The 9133-nt window shown below is 52.1% G+C and overlaps 2 non-coding genes across 2 annotated transcripts; both read left to right on the top strand.

Moving 5' to 3' along the window:
• The first annotated feature begins 5033 nt into the window (after positions 1–5033).
• On the top strand, positions 5034–6926 carry LOC126325985 (small subunit ribosomal RNA). The gene has a single exon (XR_007560453.1). It is a non-coding gene; the product is annotated as a small subunit ribosomal RNA (ribosomal RNA).
• Positions 6927–7288: 362 nt separating this feature from the next.
• Positions 7289–7443, top strand: LOC126325984 (5.8S ribosomal RNA). The gene has a single exon (XR_007560452.1). It is a non-coding gene; the product is annotated as a 5.8S ribosomal RNA (ribosomal RNA).
• The last annotated feature ends 1690 nt before the right edge of the window (positions 7444–9133 follow it).

Raw genomic sequence — 9133 nt, 5'->3', positions numbered from 1 at the left:
AGTTTATCGCTTAACCTAACTGTGGCTGTACCAGTTTATCGCTTAACCTAACTGTGGCTGTACCAGTTTATCGCTTAACCTAACTGTGGCTGTACCAGTTTATCGCTTAACCTAACTGTGGCTGTACCAGTTTATCGCTTAACCTAACTGTGGCTGTACCAGTTTATCGCTTAACCTAACTGTGGCTGTACCAGTTTATCGCTTACCTAACTGTGGCTGTACCAGTTTATCGCTTAACCTAACTGTGGCTGTACCAGTTTATCGCTTAACCTAAACTGTGGCTGTACCAGATTATCGCTTAACCTAACTGTGGCTGTACCAGATTATCGCTTAACCTAACTGTGGCTGTACCAGATTATCGCTTAACCTAACTGTGGCTGTACCAGATTATCGCTTAACCTAACTGTGGCTGTACCAGATTATCGCTTAACCTAACTCAATTTGTCCCTTAACCTAACTCAATTTGTCCCTTAACCTAACTCAATTTGTCCCTTAACCTAACTCAATTTGTCCCTTAACCTAACTCAAGTTGTCCCTTAACCTAACTCAATTTGTCCCTTAACCTAACTCAATTTGTCCCTTAACCTAACTCAATTTGTCCCTTAACCTAACTCAATTTGTCCCTTAACCTAACTCAATTTGTCCCTTAACCTAACTCAAGTTGTCCCTTAACCTAACTCAATTTGTCCCTTAACCTAACTCAATTTGTCCCTTAACCTAACTCAATTTGTCCCTTAACCTAACTCAATTTGTCCCTTAACCTAACTCAATTTGTCCCTTAACCTAACTCAATTTGTCCCTTAACCTAACTCAATTTGTCCCTTAACCTAACTCAATTTGTCCCCTTAACCTAACTCAAGTTGTCCCTTAACCTAACTCAAGTTGTCCCTTAACCTAACTCAAGTTGTCCCTTAACCTAACTCAAGTTGTCCCTTAACCTAACTCAAGTTGTCCCTTAACCTAACTCAAGTTGTCCCTTAACCTAACTCAAGTTGTCCCTTAACCTAACTCAAGTTGTCCCTTAACCTAACTCAAGTTGTCCCTTAACCTAACTCAAGTTGTCCCTTAACCTAACTCAAGTTGTCCCTTAACCTAACTCAAGTTGTCCCCTTAACCTAACTCAAGTTGTCCCTTAACCTAACTCAAGTTGTCCCTTAACTAACTCAAGTTGTCCCTTAACCTAACTCAAGTTGTCCCTTAACCTAACTCAATTTGTCCCTTAACCTAACCCACGTTGTCCCTTAACCTAACTCAAGTTGTCCCTTAACCTAACTCAATTTGTCCCTTAACCTAACTCAATTTGTCCCTTAACCTAACTCAATTTGTCCCTTAACCTAACTCAATTTGTCCCCTTAACCTAACTCAAGTTGTCCCTTAACCTAACTCAAGTTGTCCCTTAACCTAACTCAAGTTGTCCCTTAACCTAACTCAAGTTGTCCCTTAACCTAACTCAAGTTGTCCCTTAACCTAACTCAAGTTGTCCCTTAACCTAACTCAAGTTGTCCCTTAACCTAACTCAAGTTGTCCCTTAACCTAACTCAAGTTGTCCCTTAACCTAACTCAAGTTGTCCCTTAACCTAACTCAAGTTGTCCCTTAACCTAACTCAATTTGTCCCTTAACCTAACTCAAGTTGTCCCTTAACCTAACTCAAGTTGTCCCTTAACCTAACTCAATTTGTCCCTTAACCTAACTCAATTTGTCCCCTTAACCTAACTCAAGTTGTCCCTTAACCTAACTCAAGTTGTCCCTTAACCTAACTCAAGTTGTCCCTTAACCTAACTCAAGTTGTCCCTTAACCTAACTCAAGTTGTCCCTTAACCTAACTCAAGTTGTCCCTTAACCTAACTCAAGTTGTCCCTTAACCTAACTCAAGTTGTCCCTTAACCTAACTCAAGTTGTCCCTTAACCTAACTCAAGTTGTCCCATAACCTAACTCAAGTTGTCCCTTAACCTAACTCAAGTTGTCCCTTAACCTAACTCAAGTTGTCCCTTAACCTAACTCAAGTTGTCCCTTAACCTAACTCAAGTTGTCCCTTAACCTAACTCAAGTTGTCCCTTAACCTAACTCAATTTGTCCCTTAACCTAACTCAATTTGTCCCTTAACCTAACTCAATTTGTCCCTTAACCTAACTCAAGTTGTCCCTTAACCTAACTCAATTTGTCCCTTAACCTAACTCAATTTGTCCCTTAACCTAACTCAATTTGTCCCTTAACCTAACTCAATTTGTCCCTTAACCTAACTCAATTTGTCCCTTAACCTAACTCAAGTTGTCCCTTAACCTAACTCAATTTGTCCCTTAACCTAACTCAAGTTGTCCCTTAACCTAACTCAAGTTGTCCCTTAACCTAACTCAAGTTGTCCCTTAACCTAACTCAAGTTGTCCCTTAACCTAACTCAAGTTGTCCCTTAACCTAACTCAAGTTGTCCCTTAACCTAACTCAAGTTGTCCCTTAACCTAACCCACGTTGTCCCTTAACCTAACCCACGTTGTCCCTTAACCTAACCCACGTTGTCCCTTAACCTAACCCACGTTGTCCCTTAACCTAACCCACGTTGTCCCTTAACCTAACCCACGTTGTCCCTTAACCTAACCCACGTTGTCCCTTAACCTAACCGACGTTGTCCCTTAACCTAACCGACGTTGTCCCTTTACCTAACCGACGTTGTCCCTTAACCTAACCGACGTTGTCCCTTAACCTAACCGACGTTGTCCCTTAACCTAACCCACGTTGTCCCTTAACCTAACCCACGTTGTCCCTTAACCTAACCCACGTTGTCCCTTAACCTAACCCACGTTGTCCCTTAACCTAACCCACGTTGTCCCTTAACCTAACCCACGTTGTCCCTTAACCTAACCCACGTTGTCCCTTAACCTAACCCACGTTGTCCCTTAACCTAACCCACGTTGTCCCTTAACCTAACCCACGTTGTCCCTTAACCTAACCCACGTTGTCCCTTAACCTAACCCACGTTGTCCCTTAACCTAACCCACGTTGTCCCTTAACCTAACCCACGTTGTCCCTTAACCTAACCCACGTTGTCCCTTAACCTAACCCACGTTGTCCCTTAACCTAACCCACGTTGTCCCTTAACCTAACCCACGTTGTCCCTTAACCTAACCCACGTTGTCCCTTAACCTAACCCACGTTGTCCCTTAACCTAACCCACGTTGTCCCTTAACCTAACCCACGTTGTCCCTTTTGCCTAACATAGTTCACTGCTCGGAATCTCTGGTGTCGTTGTTATCCTCATGTAGATGTCTTGCGAGTGTTGCTTACTTTCCACATATTCCTGCTATCCACTGTCAATTGTACTGCAATAGGACTATATCGCCGACCCCCCCCTCCCCCCCCTCTGTCCCCCTCTGTCCCCCTCTTTGTGTCTCTGTCCTCTCAAGCTGGTCGGTCTGGCGTTTGTGTGTTAAATGAGCCTCGCAGCTGTTCAGTTGCATTCAGATGTCGACGCCCTCAGTGTACGTCGTGGTATGGTCTGTGTCCATTGTCCGCTGATGTCGTACGCGTAACCCACACGCTGTACCGATCATCGGTCGTTACGTACAGAGTGAAGTAGTGTGATACGTGTGACCGTACGCTGGCTGTGCCCAACGGTGTCGAATCTCAATTTCCATATGTTGTGCTTGATGCTACTTGTCTCGTCTCCCAATAACAGCTAGGTTGCACTGTGGTACGCCGTAGAGGCGTGTGGGAGGAACGTACGAACGCATTGTATGTCACCCTGGGTCGCTGGGGGTGGTGGTGCGGTGAGTCAGGTCAGGTCAGGTCAGCGTGAGCCGTCTGATGTAGTGACGCGTGTATTCCGACTTTGTCGTATTGCCTCACACAAAGTGCTACCCTGGTGGACCGCGTTCCATATCTGGGACATGCCGCAGATGCCGGTTGACAGTGGATCGCGGAAGGTACATCGCATACGTGCGCGGGCCACCTTCCACGTGTTCTCTTCTGCACATGTCGCAGTGTGTATGTGGTCTGATGTAGCGTGTCGTGACACATGACATCCTGGCATGCAAGAATTGTTGAATTCGCAAATGTAGGTGGACATCTACGTTTACTGCCCAAGATACGCAAATGAACTGGAAATCCGTTGTTGAGCGGTTGTTCACGCTGGAGGTGAATCTGTGATGGCGACGATCGGTACAGCTATTAACCGGTTGTTTCAGCGGTACCCGCCACATCCACACGCGTGACTAGGCCCATGTGGGTATGAAGCGATACGCGGCGGTGGCTTGGTGGGACTGTTCCCCCCCGGCCGGTGAAGGGGGGCCGCCCGGCGTGTTGGCCGCGCGCTGCGTGGGCGCACGCGCAACAGGCGGCTGGTGGGGGGCGCCGAGTGGCAGGAGCGCCAGCCGACGGGCCCGGCAGGCGGCGCAGCTACGCTGCGGCGCACCCTGCACGCGGCGCCTGGCGGCCAAAGTTGGTTCAGCCGAGCCTGGTGCGAAGCGCGGTGGACATCTGCAGTGTGCTGGTCTGATTGAGGACTGTGTGCGTTGAGGATGCGCCGCCGCCTGGCACTCGGCGCCGCGACGCCGTCTGCTGCTCGGTCGCCCCAGCGGTTCTCGCAGGTGGTTTGTATCGCAGTTGTGCGGACGTGTTGGCGCGTGCGCTGTGCTGGGAGAGTTCGCTTCTGCACCCAAGTGGGGCTTTGCCCTTGTGTGGCGCTGGCGTTGGAGCTGCCGGTCACCATAGGTGGCGCGTGTTGTCTCCCGCCGGCAATGCCACGACAGCACGCTCCCGGGCCTCTGTCGGCAGCGGCAAGCTCAGTTGGGAGCAAGGGTGTTCGCACTAAAACCGTCTACTCGCCTAACTCCGGGCGATTGCGCCTCTCTCGAAACCGACCAAGTACCTAGGACGGCGCTGCGCGCCGCCGGGACCTGAGAGGGTTTCGAGGTGTATCGTGCAGGGGAGCTCGGCCTCCTCCTGTTTGCAGAATAATTGAGCGGACGCTTGCGTGTTCGCGCGGGCCCCCGGGACACACTCCCGGGCGGCCGGCTGCTCAGCTCTAGTTGACGCAGCTCCCTGGTTGATCCTGCCAGTAGTCATATGCTTGTCTCAAAGATTAAGCCATGCATGTCTCAGTACAAGCCGCATTAAGGTGAAAACCGCGAATGGCTCATTAAATCAGTTATGGTTCCTTAGATCGTACCCACGTTACTTGGATAACTGTGGTAATTCTAGAGCTAATACATGCAAACAGAGTCCCGACCAGAGATGGAAGGGACGCTTTTATTAGATCAAAACCAATCGGATTGGCTTGTCTGGTCCGTTTGCCTTGGTGACTCTGAATAACTTTGGGCTGATCGCACGGTCCTCGTACCGGCGACGCATCTTTCAAATGTCTGCCTTATCAACTGTCGATGGTAGGTTCTGCGCCTACCATGGTTGTAACGGGTAACGGGGAATCAGGGTTCGATTCCGGAGAGGGAGCCTGAGAAACGGCTACCACATCCAAGGAAGGCAGCAGGCGCGCAAATTACCCACTCCCGGCACGGGGAGGTAGTGACGAAAAATAACGATACGGGACTCATCCGAGGCCCCGTAATCGGAATGAGTACACTTTAAATCCTTTAACGAGTATCTATTGGAGGGCAAGTCTGGTGCCAGCAGCCGCGGTAATTCCCAGCTCCAATAGCGTATATTAAAGTTGTTGCGGTTAAAAAGCTCGTAGTTGGATTTGTGTCCCACGCTGTTGGTTCACCGCCCGTCGGTGTTTAACTGGCATGTATCGTGGGACGTCCTGCCGGTGGGGCGAGCCGAAGGGGTGCTTTCGCGTCCCGAGGCGGACCCCGTTTAAATCCTACCAGGGTGCTCTTTGTTGAGTGTCTCGGTGGGCCGGCACGTTTACTTTGAACAAATTAGAGTGCTTAAAGCAGGCAAGCCCGCCTGAATACTGTGTGCATGGAATAATGGAATAGGACCTCGGTTCTATTTTGTTGGTTTTCGGAACCCGAGGTAATGATTAATAGGGACAGGCGGGGGCATTCGTATTGCGACGTTAGAGGTGAAATTCTTGGATCGTCGCAAGACGAACAGAAGCGAAAGCATTTGCCAAGTATGTTTTCATTAATCAAGAACGAAAGTTAGAGGTTCGAAGGCGATCAGATACCGCCCTAGTTCTAACCATAAACGATGCCAGCCAGCGATCCGCCGCAGTTCCTCCGATGACTCGGCGGGCAGCCTCCGGGAAACCAAAGCTTTTGGGTTCCGGGGGAAGTATGGTTGCAAAAGCTGAAACTTAAAGGAATTGACGGAAGGGCACCACCAGGAGTGGAGCCTGCGGCTTAATTTGACTCAACACGGGAAACCTCACCAGGCCCGGACACCGGAAGGATTGACAGATTGATAGCTCTTTCTTGATTCGGTGGGTGGTGGTGCATGGCCGTTCTTAGTTGGTGGAGCGATTTGTCTGGTTAATTCCGATAACGAACGAGACTCTAGCCTGCTAACTAGTCGCGTGACATCCTTCGTGCTGTCAGCGATTACTTTTCTTCTTAGAGGGACAGGCGGCTTCTAGCCGCACGAGATTGAGCAATAACAGGTCTGTGATGCCCTTAGATGTTCTGGGCCGCACGCGCGCTACACTGAAGGAATCAGCGTGTCATCCTAGGCCGAAAGGTCGGGGTAACCCGCTGAACCTCCTTCGTGCTAGGGATTGGGGCTTAGCAATTGTTCCCCATGAACGAGGAATTCCAGTAAGCGCGAGTCATAAGCTCGCGTTGATTACGTCCCTGCAACACGCGATCTAGTGTCGCTACTACCGATTGAATGATTTAGTGAGGTCTTCGGACTGGTACGCGGCATCGACTCTGTCGTTGCCGATGCTACCGGAAAGATGACCAAACTTGATCATTTAGAGGAAGTAAAAGTCGTAACAAGGTTTCCGTAGGTGAACCTGCGGAAGGATCATTACCGACTAGACTGCATGTCTTTCGATGTGCGTGTCGTGTCGCGCAACACGCTACCTGTACGGCAGTGGCCGTGCGCCGCGTGCGGAACCACGCGTGCCTCTCAAAACTAGCGGAAGTGTTGTTGTTGTGTGGTACGAGCGCTGAAGCTCTGGAGCGGCTGGCCTGCGGTACCTGGCGCCTGGCGCCGGTTTTGAATGACGTTCGCCCGAGTGCCTGTCCGCTCCGGTGTGGAGCCGTACGACGCCCATCGGCTGTGAGGCCGTTGGACACAAAAAAAATAGTGGAACAGGGGCCGTCAGACGCCTCAGTCCCGCAAATGCTACTGTCTTGAAAGAGACAGTGGGAGACTGAAAAGGAAAAGATCACCCAGGACGGTGGATCACTCGGCTCGTGGGTCGATGAAGAACGCAGCAAATTGCGCGTCGACATGTGAACTGCAGGACACATGAACATCGACGTTTCGAACGCACATTGCGGTCCATGGATTCCGTTCCCGGGCCACGTCTGGCTGAGGGTCGGCTACGTATACTGAAGCGCGCGGCGTTTGTCCCGCTTCGGAGACGTGGGAGTGTCGTGGTCGCCTGTGTGGCCGGCCGCGTCTCCTTAAACGTGCGATGCGCGCCCGTCGCCTGGCGGTTCGCATACCGGTACTTTCTCGGTAGCGTGCACAGCCGGCTGGCGGTGTGGCGTGCGACACCTCGTACAACGACCTCAGAGCAGGCGAGACTACCCGCTGAATTTAAGCATATTACTAAGCGGAGGAAAAGAAACTAACAAGGATTCCCCCAGTAGCGGCGAGCGAACAGGGAAGAGTCCAGCACCGAACCCCGCAGGCTGCCGCCTGTCGTGGCATGTGGTGTTTGGGAGGGTCCACTACCCCGACGCCTCGCGCCGAGCCCAAGTCCAACTTGAATGAGGCCACGGCCCGTAGAGGGTGCCAGGCCCGTAGCGGCCGGTGCGAGCGTCGGCGGGACCTCTCCTTCGAGTCGGGTTGCTTGAGAGTGCAGCTCCAAGTGGGTGGTAAACTCCATCTGAGACTAAATATGACCACGAGACCGATAGCGAACAAGTACCGTGAGGGAAAGTTGAAAAGAACTTTGAAGAGAGAGTTCAAAAGTACGTGAAACCGTTCTGGGGTAAACGTGAGAAGTCCGAAAGGTCGAACGGGTGAGATTCACGCCCATCCGGCCACTGGCCCCCGCCCTCGGCAGATGGGGCCGGCCGCCCGCGCGGAGCAATCCGCGGCGGGGTCGTGTCCGGTTGCCTTTCCACTCGCCGCGGGGTGGGGCCGTTCCGGTGTGCGGTGGGCCGCACTTCTCCCCTAGTAGGACGTCGCGACCCGCTGGGTGCCGGCCTACGGCCCGGGTGCGCAGCCTGTCCTTCCGCGGGCCTCGGTTCGCGTCTGTTGGGCAGAGCCCCGGTGTCCTGGCTGGCTGCTCGGCGGTATATCTGGAGGAGTCGATTCGCCCCTTTGGGCGCTCGGGCTCCCGGCAAGCGCGCGCGGTTCTTCCCGGATGACGGACCTACCTGGCCCGGCCCCGGACCCGCGCCGCTGTTGGCTCGGGATGCTCTCGGGCGGAATAATCGCTCCCGTCAGCGGCGCTTCAGCTTTGGACAATTTCACGACCCGTCTTGAAACACGGACCAAGGAGTCTAACATGTGCGCGAGTCATTGGGCTGTACGAAACCTAAAGGCGTAATGAAAGTGAAGGTCTCGCCTTGCGCGGGCCGAGGGAGGATGGGGCTTCCCCGCCCTTCACGGGGCGGCGGCCTCCGCACTCCCGGGGCGTCTCGTCCTCATTGCGAGGTGAGGCGCACCTAGAGCGTACACGTTGGGACCCGAAAGATGGTGAACTATGCCTGGCCAGGACGAAGTCAGGGGAAACCCTGATGGAGGTCCGTAGCGATTCTGACGTGCAAATCGATCGTCGGAGCTGGGTATAGGGGCGAAAGACTAATCGAACCATCTAGTAGCTGGTTCCCTCCGAAGTTTCCCTCAGGATAGCTGGTGCTCGTACGAGTCTCATCCGGTAAAGCGAATGATTAGAGGCCTTGGGGCCGAAACGACCTCAACCTATTCTCAAACTTTAAATGGGTGAGATCTCCGGCTTGCTTGATATGCTGAAGCCGCGAGCAAACGACTCGGATCGGAGTGCCAAGTGGGCCACTTTTGGTAAGCAGAACTGGCGCTGTGGGATGAACCAAACG

Source organism: Schistocerca gregaria, unplaced genomic scaffold, assembly GCF_023897955.1.
Source record: "Schistocerca gregaria isolate iqSchGreg1 unplaced genomic scaffold, iqSchGreg1.2 ptg000958l, whole genome shotgun sequence".
NCBI classification, from domain to species: domain Eukaryota; kingdom Metazoa; phylum Arthropoda; class Insecta; order Orthoptera; family Acrididae; genus Schistocerca; species Schistocerca gregaria.
The sequence above is the reverse complement of the archived record's forward strand: the minus strand, read 5'-3'. Positions and strand labels throughout refer to the sequence as shown.